The sequence below is a fragment of the Hyperolius riggenbachi genome, chromosome 1, assembly GCF_040937935.1.
Source record: "Hyperolius riggenbachi isolate aHypRig1 chromosome 1, aHypRig1.pri, whole genome shotgun sequence".
Lineage (NCBI taxonomy): Eukaryota > Metazoa > Chordata > Amphibia > Anura > Hyperoliidae > Hyperolius > Hyperolius riggenbachi.
The window spans coordinates 406,769,931-406,789,441 of record NC_090646.1 but is presented as its reverse complement, the minus strand read 5'-3'; the positions used below and the strand labels follow the sequence as shown (position 1 = coordinate 406,789,441).

Below are 19,511 nucleotides of genomic sequence, written 5' to 3'. Positions count from 1 at the left end.
CTACGCAGTGATAATAAATTTAAATGGGTTACAGTACCTTATCCATCGTCGTAGAAGGCCTGAGAAAGACTAGGGCCTAAGGAGAAGCATTGTCGCCATTTTGTGGGATCTGTCGCTTGCGTCTATTTCTCTGCGGCAGCCCGGGGGTCATTTGGTCAGGTTTCCATTCCGGCACGGCTACTGGCTGCATTTGCAGGGTTTCAAAAAGCTCGGGCAGCTCTGCAGGGTTCCGCAGAATGTGAGTCTTGTCTTCTTCCAGGATGATCAGGTGGAAGGGAAAGCCCCAGCGATATTTCCAACCTTTTTCGACCACCGCCTTCAGCAGCGGTTGCAGTGCTCTTCTCTGAGCTAGGGTTCCCGGGGCTAGGTCCTGATATAACTGTATCTTTTGGCCGTCATATTCAATAAAGTCCATCTGTCTTGCTGCCTGCATGATGGCGTCTTTCAGGCTATAATGGTGTAGCTTGCAAATAATGTCGCGTGGCGGGTCTCTCTCTGCAGGTTTAGGCCGTAGTGCTCTATGTGCACGGTCAAATTTGATAGAGTCGTCCGCGTGGCGGTTGAGGACCTTATTGAATATCGCTATCAGTGCGGGTTCTATTTGTGTCGTTCCGTATGACTCCGGGAGACCCCTCACCCGTATGTTGCAGCGACGACTGCGGTTCTGAAGGTCTTCCAGGCCGTCGCGCAGCATGGAGTTAGTGGCGGCCTGCTTTTCTTTTTCCTCTTTTAGTTGTTTGAGATCCGCCTTCAGGTCCTCCACATCGCTTTCCAGCCGGGCTATTCGGTTATCGTGCAGCTCAACTTCATCTTGGACCACCTGCAGCTCGGCCCGGGAAGCCGATGTGATGCGCTCTGCCAGATCGGTGAGGTCATCTTTAGTAGGTAGGGTGTGGAGGAAATCCCGTATCTCGTTAAGAGATTTCATGGTAGCTGACTCTGTGTCTGCCGCCTTTGCTGTCTTGCCGGAGGACGGAGACCCGTCGGCCATTTTGACTGGTGTCTGCGTCGCTTCGTTCCTTTTAAGATATTTTGTGACTTGCTGCTGTGTTTCGTTCCTAAATGGGGTTGATTTAGATCTTGTTTTGCCCTTTGATCTTCCTGACATGCTGTGGGGTCTTTCGAGATGAATTACTCGGTTTCTTGGGCCAAAGTTAGGCGGGTGGATGAGGAGCTCCGGAAAAACACGTCCTCACGGAAGCATGGCTAGCTCCGCCCCCGGGGACTGCTTTATTGAAGCAGCACAAGTAACTAATTTTGATTGGTTTATTTCATTTTTGTGGACTAAGCACAGCTATTACTGTATATATACTGTATATATACATTATTTTTAATGACTATTATCTGAGAAATAGAACATTTTATCATATTTTCTATTTTAATTACAGTTACAAATTCATTAGGAGTCGGAGTCGGTGCATTTTTTCCCGACTCCGACTCCAGGCACCCAAAATTGCCCGACTCCACGACTCCACAGCCCTGGTTTTCAGCTATAACTGAAAAGAAAACTGATGTACAAGGTAATGTCCATGTTTCCCTATGGCCTCTTTCATACATTGTACATTGAACAACTGAAGCTTTTTCACAATTCACTGCGATGGAACATTTGATCAGTTAAAATGCATCTGTTTTGAAGCGTACTTCCCGACTGCCTAAAGCCGATTGGCGGTTGGAAGGTGGCGCCTCCAGGTGTCAAGTCCTGGAGGCATAGTTTATCAGGGAGCGCACATGCGCGATCGTTCACTGCAGAGATACGGAGCAGAGCTCCATGATCAGCCTGCCATCGCGGCTGGCAGGCTGTTTGGAACCCCCCCAAAAAAGCTTATTTACAGTGGTTTGCAAAAGTATTCGGCCCCCTTAAAAGTTTTCCACATTTTGTCATATTACTGCCAGAAACATGAATCAATTTGATTGAAATTCCACATGAAAGACCAACACAAAGTGGTGTACACATGAGAAGTGGAACGAAAATCATACATGATTCCAAACATTTTTTACAAATAAATAACTGCAAAGTGGGGTGTGCGTAATTATTTGGCCCCCTTTGATCTGAGTGCAGTCAGTTGCCTATAGACATTGCCTGATGAGTGCTAATGACTAAATAGAGTGCACCTGTGTGTAATCTAATGTCAGTACAAATACAGCTGCTCTGTGAGGGCCTCAGAGGTTGTCTAAGAGAATATTGGGAGCAACAACACCATGAAGTCCAAAGAACACATAAGACAGGTCAGGGATTAAGTTATTGAGAAATTTAAAGCAGGCTTAGGCTACAAAAAGATTTCCAAAGCCTTGAACATCCCACGGAGCACTGTTCAAGCGATCATTCAGAAATAGAAGAAGTATGGCACAACTGTAAACGTACCAAGACAAGGCCATCCACCTAAACTCACAGACCGAACAAGGAAAGCGATGATCAGAAATGCAGTCAAGAGGCCCATGGTGACTCTGGACGAACTGCAGAAGTATACAGCTCAGGTGGGGGAATCTGTCCATAGGACAACTATTAGTCATGCACTGTACAAAGTTAGCCTTTATGGAAGAGTGGCAAGAAGAAAGCCATTGTTAACAGAAAAGCATAAGAAGTCCAGTTTGCAGTTTGCCACAAGCCATGTGGGGGACACAGCAAACATGTGGAAGAAGGTGCTCTGGTCAGATGAGACCAAAATGGAACTTTTTGGCTAAAATGCAAAATGCTATGTGGGGTGGAAAACTAACACTGCACATCACTCTGAACACACCATCCCCACTGTCAAATATGGTGGTGGCAGCATCATGCTCTGGGGGTGCTTCTCTTCAGCAGGGACAAGGACACTAATCAGGGTTGATGGGAAGATGGATGGAGCCAAAAAAGGGCAATCTTGGAAGAAAACCTCTTTTGAAATCTGCAAAAGACTTGAGACTGGGGCGGAGCCTAAAACATAAAGCCAGGGCAATAATGGAATGGTTTAACCACTTAAAGACAACTGGACGAATATATTTGTCCAGCGTAGTTGTGGAGAATGCACCACCAGTTTGTTACTAAATGAGACACATGGTATCATTTTAACTATGACGAGTTGTAGAATTCATTTTGGTGTGTCTAAAAGCTGTGACCCACGTCACATGAAAAATAGGTAGGGACAAACTCAATCAAACATAAAAAAGTCATTTTCAGAATTATGATCAAACTTGGGAATGTTTTAGCAACACTACAAGAGACACATGTGGTATCATTTTAACCATGATAGGTAGTAGAATAGAGTTTAAAAAGTTTTAGGGTTGAGGCCCATGTCTCCTATATTATTTTTAGTCACAAACAATCAAAAGAAATTACATTTCACATATTCTATACCAAATTAAAAGACTTGTAAAATGAAAACAAAGTGACAGAATATAAAAGAAAAAACATATATTGGTACCTTAAGAACCTGGCTTTTTAAACATGTATGCCATGAGGTTACATTACTATTGAAAATAAGGTCTTATAATCATCAATAGTGTACAATGAGAAAGCAAAAACAGAAAAAGACACCTTTATTTTCAAATACAATATTGTCACCATACATTGTGCTTGGAACATAATCTAAATGTTGCAAAAACCAGGATGAATGAACAAATAAAATTAGTGGGTTTAACTTATAGTCAGCACTGTTTAAGGTAAAGCTATGATGGATGTAATTGGAGAAATAGTTTGTTTTTTCTATTTTTTTTCCTTATATTCCCTTTAAAATGCATAGAAAATTAGGTGATTAATAAAAACAAAATTAACACACACTAAAAGCCTCATTTATCCTGAAAAAACAATATATAGATCATTTAGGCGTGATAAGCAGTAATAAAGTTATTGGCAAATTCATGGGAGCATTGCCTATATGTGAAAATTGCTATTAGGCTGAAGTGGTTAAAACAAAACATATCCATGTGTTAGAATGGCCCAGTCAAAGACCAGATCTAAATCCAATCGAGAATCTGTGGCAAGATCTGAAAACTGCTGTTCACAAACGCTGTCCATCTAATCTGATTGAGCTGGAGCTGTTTTGCAAAGAAGAATGGGCAAGGATTTCAGTCTCTAGATGTGCAAAGCTGGTAGAGACATATCCTAAAAGACTTGCAGCTGTAATTGCAGCAAAAGGTGGCTCTACAAAGTATTGACTCAGGGGGCTGAATAATTACGCACACCCCACTTTGCAGTTATTTTTTTTTTTAAATGTTTGGAATCATGTAGGATTTCCGTTCCACTTCTCACGTGTACACCACTTTGTATTGGTCTTTCACGTGGAATTCCAATAAAATTGATTCATGTTTGTGGCAGTAATATGACAAAATGTGGAAAACTTGAAGGGGGCCGAATACTTTTGCAAACCACTGTACATCTGTACAGCGATGCGATCTAGTGCAGCGCTGCACGGGGGACACTTAGCTTTCCCTCCGAGTGGTACACAATCTAAGCCCTCTCACAGGATAATCGCTATGAGAGGAGAGGAACTGGACGGATCGCCTTCCAGGGCCAATTTAGAGGGGTGAAAGGAAGGGGGAGAGAGTGGGACAATAAATAATTTTTTGTTAAAGCGGTTTTTTTTTTGGCAATAAAAACTAACTACTAACTATCGCAGCAGCAATCAAAGCCCACCAAAAGAAAGCCCTGTTAGGGACAAGAAAAGGAGGTAAGATTCCTTTGTGTGCTAAGTTGTATGGCCGTCCAGCGAGCTGTTAAAGCTGCAGAGCGCTGAACTGTGAAAAATCGCCTGGTCACTAGGGGGTGTAAGCCTGCGGTCTTCGAGCGGTTAAAGTACTCCCGTACCAATGGTTTGAACACCGCTGAACAACTCACCTACTCCTGGATCCCTTTGCTTTCTTTTCCGACTTGTCAGCTCTCTCGTTCTGCCACCATGTCCCTCGTATCTGCCGACATCTTCACCACTATGGCGGTGACCCGGAAGTAACCCGAAAGGACATCCGGGTCAGCGGCATAGCAGTGGAGATGCCAGCCAATAGGAGAGGACACAGCTGCGGCAATAGAAGAGGACACAGCAGCGGAACAGGAGAGATAACAAGGTGGAAAAGACAGCAAAGGGATCCAGGAGTGAGTTGTGCAGCATTTTTTATTTTGCAGGTCTCAAAACGTCGGAGGTACAAGGGGGGCGTGATCGGGGAGGATAACTGCCATATCCTCCCTGCTCATATTCGATGTTCTAGTCAGTCAAAGATTTTGGGTGACTAGAACAGGGACCCTTGGGGGTACTGGACTGAGAGAATAGTGCTCTGATGTCGATCAAACCCCTCTCAGTTCAGGGGTACTTTGAGGTGGCCACACACCATACAATAAAGTGATCCAATTTTACAGCAATTTGATAAAAACGATTAGTTGTCCCAAAAAAATTTCAAAAACTTTTTTTTTTTTTTCCATTCGTTCCTATTTTTGTTCGATAAAAGATCGGGAGTGTTGGATTTTTCTGATCAATTTTTATGAAAATTGAATGGTGTGTGGTATACAATTACTTGATGTACAGACCCAAGAATTTTTCTGAGTTTTCAATCATTTCTTTCATAATTGCAATTCTTGAATTGGAAAGATATTTAAAAAAATTGTATGGTGTGTGGCCTCCTTTAAGCTCTGTTCCCACTTGAGCAGAGAACGGACATTTTTTTGCTTATTTTATAAATAGGGGTCATTCACACTTAACATCCTGCAGTGTATCCGTTTCAGTAAGCAGGCCGCACGTCTGTGCAGTCTGCGATAATCTTACCATATAGCCTATAGGGACCCACTCACTGGTCGATTTCAGCCATCAATCGATTGATTCTATCAAATCGATCAGAAATCGATTCTATCGAATCAGCGGATTGATCGAATTGTGGCCGATTTTGATCGATTTGATCTATCTGACTGGATGGAAAATGTAGGTGAATCTGCTGCTGGCAGCAGATCAATGGCCCATAGAGTTGCATTGGATCTAATGGTCCAAGAATGCATTTAGATCGATTTTCAATAGATTTCCAATAGATTTAATTCTGAAATCTATTGGAAATCTGTTCCTAGTGTGTGGCACACATCAGAATGATTCCTGTCAGATTCGACTTGACAGGCATCTGAAGGAAATCTATCTGATTATCGAATCTGCTGCAAATCTATAAGTGTATGGCCACCTTATGGGGTTAACGCATCTGCCCTGGGCTCCAGAGGCGAACTACACTGTCAGCTCCTGCTGGCTGCATGTGTTCTGGTGCAAGTGGGAACTGAGCCTTAAGGGGCCCATACACTCAGCCAATAAGTGGCCGATCGATCAAAAATCGATTGCCCGATCGGTCAATTTGCGGACGATTTCGATCTATTTCAATCGATCTGACATGCTGGAAAATCTAGGTCGATCTGATGAGATTGCTTATGAATTTGCATTGGACCTAATGGAAATCTGATGGCAAAAAAATGCCATCAGATTGATTTTCATACTGAAATCCAGGGCTGTGGAGTCGTGGAGTCGGGCAATTTTGGGTGCCTGGAGTCGGAGTCTGAGTCGGGAAAAAATGCACAGACTCCGACTCCTAATGAATTTGTAACTGTAATTAAAATAGAAAATATGATAAAATGTTCTATTTCTCAGATAATAGTCATTAAAAATAATGTACATATACAGTATATATACAGTAATAGCTGTGCTTAGTCCACAAAAATGAAATAAACCAATCAAAATTAGTTACTTGTGCTGCTTCAATAAAGCAGTCCCCGTATTTTTAAGGTCAGATATACAGATCTGATTGTGACTGTATATATGATGTGTACACAGGAATCTCTTATATATGTTACGGTCAGAACCCGAAGTGTGGCCACTTCGCGTTCTGGCCAGCCACTTCGGGTTCTGGCCGGCCAATGTGCGAAGTGGCCGCAGCGCAGCGGCCAATGTTAGAAATGGCATGATGACACATAAGTTACAATGTATTTTATGGCCGTCACGCTGCGGCCAAATGTATTAGAAGTCTCGCACTGCCTCTTCTCCAACTCCCCCCGACTCTCTCATCTCCCTGCCTCTATACAATATACGGAGCAGCCGGCGGGGACACGCGTATCCCCGAGAGTCGTTCGTCGCGGCAGGGGAATCCTGCCGTTCCTGCAGAGCGGGTGCTGGCAGAAGCAATGTCTGCAGCCTCCCCGCTCTGCTGCCCTGCTGCAACGAACGACTCTCCGGGACACGCGTATCCCCGCTGGCTGCTCCGTATGTGGTATAGGAGGCAGGGAGAGGAGAGAGGAAATTGACCAACTTCCGCGTGTGTCCCCGCCGGCTGCTCCGTATGTGGTATAGGAGGCAGGGAGAAGAGAGAGGCGGGGGGAGGAGGAGAGGAGGCAGTGCGAGACTTCTAATACATTTGGCCGCAGCGTGACGGCCATAAAATACATTGTAACTTATGTGTCATCATGCCATTTCTAACAGTGGCCGCTGCGCTGCGGCCACTTCGCACATTGGCCGGCCAGAATCCGAAGTGGCTGGCCAGAACGCGAAGTGGCCACACTTCGGGTTCTGGCCGTAACATATATACTAAATAACATCTATGCTGTAAGAATAAAGCCTGATGTGTAGCTGTGTAACTAATAGAAATAGTCAATGAGATGGAAATAATTCTGCATTGATGCTGATTTATGCAAATGTATGCACTCCCTTTGCTGATGAAATCAAATAATTTGATATGTTGTTAAAATTTGGTTTGGTGACTACAAATTAAAGGGTACCTGAGACGGATGAAAAGTAAAGTTTTATACATACCTGGGGCTTCCTCCAGCCCCCTTCAGGCTAATCAGTCCCTCGCTGTCCTCCACCACCTGGATCTTCTGCTATGAGTCCTGGTAATTCAGCCAGTCAGCGCTGTCCGGCCGCATGCTGCTCCCACAGCCAGGAACATTCTGCACCTGCGCAATAGTGCTGCACAGGTGTAGTATGCTCCTGGCGGCGGAGTGTGTGCATGCGCACTACGCCCGACTGGCTCAAGTACCTGGACTCATAGCAGAAGATCCAGGTGGTGGAGGAGGACAACGAGGGACTGATTATCCTGAAGGCGGCTGGAGGAAGCCCCAGGTCTGTATAAAACTTTAATTTCATCTGTCTCAGGTTTACTTTGTTACACAGTAGTACTATACTTTACATATGCACTCCCGACAGAGCTGCAGGGAATACACTGAGAATGCTGTGCACATTGAACACAGAGGTGTTGTCTGTCACCCATAAACCTTGTTCAGATTGTGCATGAAGAATGTGTAATAGAGGAAGAATCTCCTCATTCCCCTGCAGAGTACCTGCACATCATTCTTACATGTACCCACACTTACATTGCCTAGGGTCTGATAGATGTTCTTTGTTCCGGTTTGTACCTTTTACAAGTACTCTTACCAAGGACTAGTTTTAGTCTAAAGGGAATAAATATAGTAGTCTACATATACTTCTCACTTCAGTTGTCTTGTAAAATTCGTAAGCGTTGGCAGTTAAGAGACGAATTTCATGTTACATACTTTTAATCAACAAAATTGTAATATGCAAATTAGAGGAGTCGGAGTCGAGGAGTCGGAGGAATCCTAAACTGAGGAGTCGGAGTCGGTGGATTTTTGGACCGATTCCACAGCCCTGCAAATCTATTAGAAATCTGTTCCTAGTAAAAAATGTTCCTAAACACATCAGATAGATCAGAAAATCTATCTGATGATCTATCTGCTGCTAATCTAACGAGTGTATGGCCACCTTTAGGCTTGGTTCACACATACAAAAGGTGTCCACTCCTGTTCTGTCTGTTGGCATCAGTTTTGTATGTGTTTCTATGGTTGTGTTCACACATAAATCTGTACATTTCCTGTCCTGTCAGTTTTGCATCAATTTTGTATAAGTTTTCAATTGTCTGGTTCACGCATAAAAGGTGGACATTTTCAGTCCAGTTCAGTCCTGTCAGTTTTATATGGGCGTATTCACACATAAAAGGTGTACAGGTCCAATTCTGTCAGGTAAAACTTATAGAAAACTGACAGGACAGGACCAGAAATGTACAGATTTATGTGTGAACCAAGTCGTCGGCTTGGTTCACTTGCAGCCTGTGGGAGTGGACGTGTAGTGTCAGCTCAGATGGTCCACTGTGGTCTGGCTGTAGCCTGGGGCAGATGCGTTGTTACCCCCATAGGCTATATTGGGGAAGGGGAGGGGGGAACGTATCTGCCTGCCCAGGATTATCATGGACTGCAGCACAGAACTCATTTCTGTGTTGCAGAAGGGGCCTCATGCCCCTTACCGCAACAGATTTCACAGAACGGTTACAGGCTGACAAATGCGAATGGCTCCTATATATAAAAAAGGAGCTGTTCACGATGAGCAGAGAACGGACAGGACCCTGCAGGACCCTCCCGGCGACGTCAGTTGCCATCGACTTGTAAGACGGCGGAAGTGAGCCGCGGCAGGGGACAGGAGCATCCTTAAGGACCGGCGTCTGCAGGGGGCCGGTATTAGCCCCAGGTAAGTGAAACAAAAAACAAACAATGAAGGCATTTAGTATAAAGTTTTGATTCGGTGCCAACACTGTATTTCACTTGAAATATGCAAATAATTTTAAGTTGATGAGGAATTATGTAAATGTTACTGCGAATTTATGCAGCTTGAAAACGAGTCAAATGCCTTCACAGCAAGATTTGTGTGTTGCTTTTACATTTAATAATTAGCATAATTCTGTATCATAATAATTGGCATAATTCTAAATCATCTCACATGTATTTGCATTTCAATGACAATCCCTACGGACTAATCCCTGGACGTACAATGCAGATTTACGCAAGATCTTTTTAATAAACACTATTCATATTCATATAACAATGCTGGCTTTTTTTAAATACCGTAGCTGACAGTCTAAAAGGTACCCATACTAAGGTTGCACAATCACCTTTTACCAGTTTTCGGGGGCCGGGCTACGTAGTGGCAGGGATGTGACGTAGCAGCAGGCGCACGAACAACGAAGGGAATAAATAAATAAACTCACTTGCCGGCGGGTCCTGCTCGCGTGCACTGACTTCTTCCCTCTTCCTGCTCTTGCGTCCCATTTCCCTGAAACAGCGCCCCCCTGGGCACTGTTACAAGGAGATGGAACGCAAGAACTGGTATAAGAATGAAGAATACTGGTATAGGAATAAAGCCAGTACACGCGTGCAGGACCCGCCAGCAAGTATTTGTAACCCCCGCCGCTGTGTCCCCCTCCCCCACACTTTCGGCTCTCTATACTGCGGGCACCTAACCTGGCTACACCTATGCTGTGGTCACCTACTACTGGCTACACTTATCTCTGGCTACCTATGCTTCGGCCACCTACTACTGGTTACACCTATCCCTGGCTCCCTATGCTGCGGCCACCTAATACTGGTTACACATATCCCTGGCTCCATATGCTGCGGCCACCTACTACTGGTTACACCTATCCCTGGCTCCCTATGCTGCGGCCACCTACTACTGGTTACACCTATCCCTGGCTCCCTGTGCTGCGGCCACCTACTACTGGTTACACCTATCCCTGGCTCCCTATGCTGCGGCCACCTACTACTGGCTACACCTATCCCTGGCTCCCTATGCTGCGGCCACGTACTACTGGTTACACCTATCCCTGGCTCCCTATGCTGCGGCCACCTACTACTGGCTACACCTATCCCTGGCTCCCTATGCTGCAACCACCTACTACTGGCTACACCTATCCCTGGCTACCTATGCTGCGGCCACCTACTACTGGTTACACCTATCCCTGGCTCCCTATGCTGCGGCCACGTACTACTGGTTACACCTATCCCTGGCTCCCTATGCTGTAGCCACCTACTACTGGTTACACATATCCCTGGCTCCCTATGCTGCGGCCAGCTACTACTGGTTACACATATCCCTGGCTCCCTATGCTGCGGCCACCTACTACTGGTTACACCTATCCCTGGCTCCCTATGCTGTGGCCACCTACTACTGGTTACACATATCCCTGGCTCCCTATGCTGCGGCCACCTACTACTGGTTACACATATCCCTGGCTCCCTATGCTGCGGCCACCTACTACTGGCTACACCTATCCCTGGCTCCCTATGCTGCGGCCACCTACTACTGGTTACACCTATCCCTGGCTCCCTATGCTGCGGCCACCTACTACTGGTTACACCTATCCCTGGCTCCCTATGCTGCGGCCACCTAATACTGGTTACACATATCCCTGGCTCCCTATGCTGCGGCCACCTACTACTGGTTACACCTATCCCTGGCTCTCTATGCTGCGGCCACCTACTACTGGCTACACCTATCCCTGGCTCCCTATGCTGCGGCCACCTACTACTGGCTACACCTATCCCTGGCTCCCTATGCTGCGGCCACCTACTACTGGTTACACCTATCCCTGGCTCCCTATGCTGCGGCCACCTACTACTGGCTACACCTATCCCTGGCTCCCTATGCTGCGGCCACCTACTACTGGTTACACCTATCCCTGGCTCCCTATGCTGCGGCCACCTACTACTGGCTACACCTATCCCTGGCTACCTATGCTGCGGCCACCTACTACTGGTTACACCTATCCCTGGCTCCCTATGCTGCGGCCACCTACTACTGGCTACACCTATCCCTGGCTACCTATGCTGCGGCCACCTACTACTGGTTACACATATCCCTGGCTCCCTATGCTGCGGCCACCTACTACTGGTTACACCTATCCCTGGCTCCCTATGCTGCGGCCACCTACTACTGGTTACACCTATCCCTGGCTCCCTATGCTGCGGCCACCTACTACTGGCTACACCTATCCCTGGCTCCCTATGCTGCGGCCACGTACTACTGGTTACACCTATCCCTGGCTCCCTATGCTGCGGCCACCTACTACTGGCTATACCTATCCCTGGCTCCCTATGCTGCGGCCACGTACTACTGGTTACACCTATCCCTGGCTCCCTATGCTGCGGCCACCTACTACTGGCTACACCTATCCCTGGCTACCTATGCTGCGGCCACCTACTACTGGTTACACCTATCCCTGGCTCCCTATGCTGCGGCCACGTACTACTGGTTACACCTATCCCTGGCTCCCTATGCTGTGGCCACCTACTACTGGTTACACATATCCCTGGCTCCCTATGCTGCGGCCACCTACTACTGGTTACACATATCCCTGGCTCCCTATGCTGCGGCCACCTACTACTGGCTACACCTATCCCTGGCTCCCTATGCTGCGGCCACCTAATACTGGTTACACCTATCCCTGGCTCCCTATGCTGCGGCCACCTACTACTGGTTACACCTATCCCTGGCTCCCTATGCTGCGGCCACCTAATACTGGTTACACATATCCCTGGCTCCCTATGCTGCGGCCACCTACTACTGGTTACACCTATCCCTGGCTCTCTATGCTGCGGCCACCTACTACTGGTTACACCTATCCCTGGCTCCCTATGCTGCGGCCACCTACTACTGGTTACACCTATCCCTGGCTCCTTATGCTGCGGCCACCTACTACTGGCTACACCTATCCCTGGCTCCCTATGCTGCGGCCACCTACTACTGGTTACACCTATCCCTGGCTCCCTATGCTGCGGCCACCTACTACTGGCTACACCTATCCCTGGCTCCCTATGCTGCGGCCACGTACTACTGGTTACACCTATCACTGGCTCCCTATGCTGCGGCCACCTACTACTGGCTACACCTATCCCTGGCTACCTATGCTGCGGCCACCTACTACTGGTTACACCTATCCCTGGCTCCCTATGCTGCGGCCACCTACTACGGGTTACACCTATCCCTGGCTCCCTATGCTGCGGCCACCTACTACTGGTTACACCTATCCCTGGCTCCCTATGCTGCGGCCACCTACTACTGGTTACACCTATCCCTGGCTCCCTATGCTGCGGCCACCTACTACTGGTTACACCTATCCCTGGCTCCCTATGCTGCGGCCACCTACTACAGGCTACACCTATCCCTGGCTCCCTATGCTGTGGCCACCTACTACTGGCTACACCTATCCCTGGCTACCTATGCTGCGGCCACCTACTACTGGTTACACATATCCCTGGCTCCCTATGCTGCGGCCACCTACTACTGGTTACACCTATCCCTGGCTCCCTATGCTGCGGCCACCTAATACTGGTTACACCTATCCCTGGCTCCCTATGCTGCGGCCACCTACTACTGGCTACACCTATCCCTGGCTCCCTATGCTGCGGCCACCTAATATTGGTTACACATATCCCTGGCTCCCTATGCTGCGGCCACCTACTACTGGCTACACCTATCCCTGGCTCCCTATGCTGCGGCCACCTAATACTGGTTACACCTATCCCTGGCTCCCTATGCTGCGGCCACCTACTACTGGTTACACCTATCCCTGGCTCCCTATGCTGCGGCCACCTACTACTGGTTACACCTATCCCTGGCTCCCTATGCTGCGGCCACCTACTACTGGTTACACCTATCCTTGGCTCCCTATGCTGCGGCCACCTACTACTGGCTACACCTATCCCTGGCTCCCTATGCTGCGGCCACGTACTACTGGTTACACCTATCCCTGGCTCCCTATGCTGCGGCCACCTACTACTGGCTACACCTATCCCTGGCTCCCTATGCTGCGGCCACCTACTACTGGTTACACCTTTCCCTGGCTCCCTATGCTGCGGCCACCTACTACTGGCTACACCTATCCCTGGCTACCTATGCTGCGGCCACCTACTACTGGTTACACCTATTCCTGGCTCCCTATGCTGCGGCCACCTACTACTGGTTACACCTATCCCTAGCTCCCTATGCTGCGGCCACCCACCTACTACTGGCTACACCTATCCCTGGCTACCTATGCTGCGGCCACCTACTACTGGTTACACCTATCCCTGGCTCCCTATGCTGCGGCCACCTACTACTGGCTACACCTATCCCTGGCTACCTATGCTACGGCCACCTACTACTGGTTACACATATCCCTGGCTCCCTATGCTGCGGCCACCTACTACTGGTTACACCTATCCCTGGCTCCCTATGCTGCGGCCACCTACTACTGGTTACACCTATCCCTGGCTCCCTTTGCTGCGGCCACCTACTACTGGTTACACCTATCCCTGGCTCCCTATGCTGCGGCCACCTACTACTGGTTACACCTATCCCTGGCTCCCTATGCTGTGGCCACCTACTACTGGCTACACCTATCCCTGGCTACCTATGCTGCGGCCACCTACTACTGGTTACACATATTCCTGGCTCCCTATGCTGCGGCCACCTACTACTGGTTACACATATCCCTGGCTCCCTATGCTGTGGCCACCTACTACTGGCTACACCTATCCCTGGCTCCCTATGCTGCGGCCACCTACTACTGGTTACACCTATCCCTGGCTCCCTATGCTGCGGCCACCTACTACTGGTTACACCTATCCCTGGCTCCCTATGCTGCGGCCACCTACTACTGGCTACACCTATCCCTGGCTACCTATGCTGCGGCCACCTACTACTGGTTACACTTATCCCTGGCTCCCTATGCTGCGGCCACCTACTACTGGTTACACCTATCCCTGGCTCTCTATGCTGCGGCCACCTACTACTGGTTACACCTATCCCTGGCTCCCTATGCTGCGGCCACCTACTACTGGCTACACCTATCCCTAGCTACCTATGCAGTGGCCATCTACTACTGGCTACACCTATCCCTAGCTACCTATGCAGTGGCCATCTACTACTGGCTACACCTAACTCTAACACCACCAGGACTTTTGCAGGAGCAGGGTGAGCCTTTTTAGTGTTTTACCCGGCGCCCCAAATCTCCAAGCGGCTTAATCATATGTATGTTGAGGGAGTGGGGCACCCCACATTGGAGTGGGGAACATTATTTAATGTAAGGGGGGCGGGTCCAAATAATCGTATAATATGGTATACTGTAATATTTTTTAGACGGTTATCATACTGTGGAATTTCATACAGTTGCAACCCTAACCCATACACTTCTAGATTTCCAGCAGATTCAACCATCAGATAGATTCTGATCTGGTGTGTGCCACACACTAGGAACAGAATTCCAATAGATTTCAGTATGAAATCTACTGAAAATCCATCGAAATGCAGTGTTGCACTATTCAATCCAATGCAACACTATGGGCCATCGATCTGCCGCCAGCAGCTGATCGACCCTAGATTTTCCATCTGGATCAATCGATTTCAGGCAGAAATCGATCAGTTGACCAATCATGCTGCCTGCTGCATTGATTTCTAGCCAATTCGATCAGAGCGGTCAAATCAGCCATATACTGATGGCAGAAAGCGATGAGTGTAAGCATACCTTAAGGGTTAATGATAAAGACACTAAACTTAATACTGACTCTTACACACCACTGCTTTGCAAAGTGAAAGAAAAACTATAAGAGCCACCCGTATCACATCTATACAAGCCTAAAGAAAATATATTTAATGCAGAAAATACTATAGTAAGTGATGTTTCTCAATAAACCCCCCAAGCAAAATTGAACCTGACAGGACGTCAGCTATCACTATCACTTCATTAAATACACAATGACAGGTCCTCCTAGCAGGAAATGACATAAGTACTATAGAAGCTGAACACTCCATATAACAGCATGGCAGAATTCTACAGTCATACACTCCTATTGCCACTGCAGATTCCCAAATAAGCAAACCCATGTCAAGGCTGGCTGAGGGAACAGAATTACCGTGTTTATAGTAGGCACCCCAGATGCAGCCCGCTCAGCTCCTCTGCAATAGGTGACACACGTTATAGAGCAGGGAAGAGGTCACTGCCGGAGCTGTATGACATTGAATACTGTTAACTCTTTCTGTCCTTATTCGAGCCTACTTAACTCTGTTTAACACACACAACAGCTTCCAACCAGGCAACGAAGAGGTTAGTGGAAGGTGTCGCTTGCAGTACAGGAAGGGTGTGTCTGAGTAGTGGAGGGCGTACTATAGGCTACATTGCCTCTTGTTGTATTCCGTAAAAAATGCGGTCTCGCATAATCATCTAGACAGACTAAGGGCGCCATCTACTGGCTGGCCGTGTTAATGCAACACTCATGAGTAACAAAGCAGTGAACTTGAGCTTACTTGAAGTGAATTCGTAGTGTTTTTATGTTAATTGGAAAAGTAAAGGGAAGTCAGGTCCAGCTCAATAAAAGCCACATTTTAGGTAGCTTTGGATGGAGTGAGGAATGGTCACAAACATGCTTTTTGTTTTGATTGTGGTTCATTTTTGATTTTGAGAGATCTGTGCATGTGCAGTAGGTCACCATCAATTCAATGAACATTGATTCATTAAAGAGTCTCTGAAGTCTCATAAAATTCACTTTTTTATTTTAAAAATCACTTTAACATCATAGCCCTACCTGTTAAATCCCCCCTAACTTGTCCCTCCACCTGAACACCCCCCCCCCCCACACACACACACACACACACACAAAATCCACGACTTTCCTTTCAGCTGCAGCTCTACCTCCAAGCATGTCAATCCGCACGTATCTCCACCTCTCCCCGCCCCCCCCTCTTAGTGAAAGAAGACTGAGAGGGGTAGGCGGAGGCGGCAATCCGCGCTGATAGACACATGTAGAGGCAGAGCTGCAGCCAAAAGCTCTGCCTCTCACGAAGCGCTCCCCACAGTGTGCTCCGGGGAGTTTGGGGGGATTAAGTTAGTGTTCAGCTGGGGGGGGGGGGGATGCTGCGTTTTAGGTAGGGCAATGATGTTAAAGTGATTTTTAAAATAAAAACTTGAATTTTATGAGACTTCAGTTTCTCTTTAAGCTGCGCTGCATTTAAATTTATGCGTGTTGCTATCCAAGCAACACATGTAACTAAGGAAGGCACGCTCCTTACATAGAAATGCGCGCTGCTATGTAAGCCTTGCATAGCAGCCGCTCCTTTTTAATGTGCGCTCCGGGTCCTTTTCCACTAGTAATCGCAATCACAAACACCAAGGATTGCGTTTTTTCATTAATTTTGTTATGCAATTGCAATTTTTCATTTGCATTGCATTATCACTCTTAGGGCCCTTTTCCACTGCACAGCGATTCAGCAAAATCACAAAATGCTAGCGATTTTTAAATCGCTAGGTTTTACAATTAACATAGGATAATAATAATAATCTGAACATTTGTATAGTGCTTTTCTCCTGTCGGACTCAAAGCGCTCAAGAGCTGCAGCCACTGGGACGCGCTCAGGAGGCCACCCTGCAGTGTTAGGAAGTCTTGCCTTGAACTCCTTACTGAAAAGGTACTGACCCTAGCCAGGATTCGAACCCTGGTCTCCCATGTCAAAGGCAGAGCCCTTAACCAGTACTCCATTCAGCCACTCCGGAATTACAGTAGGTATTTTCCACTACCGCAATTCGATTATGTCCAAAGCGCAATCGCGTTCGGGAACGATTTTTACCACGATTTTGCAATGCAAATGCATTGCGTATGCAAAATTGCGATCACGTAAAAAAAAATTTGTGACAAAAAGCAATCACTAGTGTTTAGCAATTGCGATTGTGACTGCTAGTGGGAAAGAGCCCTTAAAATCACTTCAGAAAGCGATTGCGATTTGCAAATCGAATAACTATAGTGGAAAATACTGTTCATGATTTCTATGATAAAGTAGCAACCCTAGCGATTTAAAAATCATTAGTGTTTTTGCAATTCAGCTGTGCAGTGGAAAAGGGCCCTCCCTCACATTAAGCTGCGCTGCTTTAGCCCTAAGCCCCTTAGTCCATTGCTGGAATGAGGTGAGTAAAGGGATACTGTAGGGGGGTCGGGGGAAAATGAGCTGAACTTACCTGGGGCTTCTAATGGTCCCCCGCAGACATCCTGTGCCCGCGCAGCCACTCACCGATGCTCCGGCCCCGCCTCCGGTTCACTTCTGGCATTTCAGACTTTAAAGTCTGAAAACCACTGCGCCTGCGTTGCCGTGTCCTCGATCCAGCTGATGTCACCAGGAGCATGCTGCGCAGGCCCAGTATGGTCTGTGTTTGCGCAGTACGCTCCTGGTGACATCAGCGGGATCGAGGACATGGCAACGCAGGCGCAGTGGTTTTCAGACTTTAAAGTCTGAAATTCCAGAAGTGTACCGGAGGCGGGGCCGGAGCATCGGTAAGTGGCTGCGTGAGCACAGGATGTCTGCGGGGACCATTAGAAGCCCCGGGTAAGTTCAACTCATTTTCCCCCGACCCCCCTACAGTGTCCCTTTAACCAGTTCCCATCCTGCATACAGTATATTCACGTCATCTTAAGTGGCTCCTGAAAGCCACACGACATGAATATAAGTTACTAGCACGCACCTGGGCTCATTAACCTCCATAATCCATCTAGACTAATTAAGGATCCCCTTCCTGGGGTCTGATCCTCCCACCCCCCGCCCGATCCCCTGTACTGAGGCTTCTTCCCCCATGCAGCAATCGGGTAGCAGGCAGGATTAGCAGCATGTAAACAACATACCTCACCTTGTTCCAGCGCGATCAGCCTCCCCTCCGTGCATCACCGCTGCCTGTGTCATTATGCCGAACGGATCGGGTCCCGGCTTGATGGCGTCATCAAGGCGGGACCCGATCAGTTCGGCATAAAGACACAGGCAGCGGTGATGCACGGAGGGGAGGCTGATTGCGCTGGAACGAGGTGAGGTATGTTGTTTACATGCTGCTAAGCCTGCCTGCTACCCGATTGCTGCATGGGGGGTTGTTTGGAGAGGGTGTGTGGTGTGTGTATCACTACAGCCCATAAAGCTAGGGGATTTAAAGGGCACACCTATCATTTATGGGGGGGGAGGGGGCATAGAGGCACACCTGGCTATCTATGGGGCAAAGGAGCATACCTGGCTAGCTATGGGGGTGGGGGGGAGCAAAGGGGCACTCCTGGCTATCTATGTGGAGGGGGGAAATAAACATGCACACCAGGCTGTCCATGGCAGGGTCAAAAGGGCATATCAATGTGTTGATACTGGGGGAGGAGCTAATAAGGGGCACATCTGGCTATACTGGGGGCAAAGAAGGGCACATCTGGCTATCCATGGAGAAGTGTGGGAATAGAGGGGTACATCTGGCTATCTGTTGGGGGGGAAGAAGCGAGGGGCACACCTGGCTATCAATGGGGGTGGGAGGACAAAGGGGTGAATCTGGCTAATAAAGGGGCACATCTGGGCTTTTTATATGGGGAGGGGCTAATAAAGGGCACATCTGGCTGTTTATACCGGTAGGGGGCGATAAAGGGGCACACTTGGCTATCTGTGGGGGGGGGGGGGCAGAGGTAATAAAGTAGCACACCTGGTTATATATGGGTGTGTGTGTGTGTGTGGGGGGGGGGGGGGGGTTATGGCGGAGGGGAATAAAGGGGCACATCTGGTTAACTACGGGGTGGGAGCTAATAAATGCGTTTAGCTTTTTTAATATGTATGCCATGAGGGTAAATTACTGTTATTTTGTCAAATACGGCTTGTAATTACTGATAAAATACTTGTGGGAGAGCTGGCAGGCACTCGGGGACAGCTGCGGATGACTGGCATGAAAATGGATGCATCCAGTAAAACTATGTGCTCAGGACA

At 47.9% G+C, this 19,511-nt stretch overlaps 1 protein-coding gene across 1 annotated transcript in view; it reads right to left on the bottom strand.

Moving 5' to 3' along the window:
* Positions 1–15,863, bottom strand: part of PLGRKT (plasminogen receptor with a C-terminal lysine) — a 92,299-nt gene extending 76,436 nt beyond the window's left edge. The window contains exon 1 of the mRNA XM_068235581.1: positions 15,662–15,863. The gene's annotated coding sequence lies outside the window, so the exon portion shown is untranslated. The remainder of the gene's footprint in view (positions 1–15,661) is intronic.
* Positions 15,864–19,511: the final 3,648 nt, after the last annotated feature.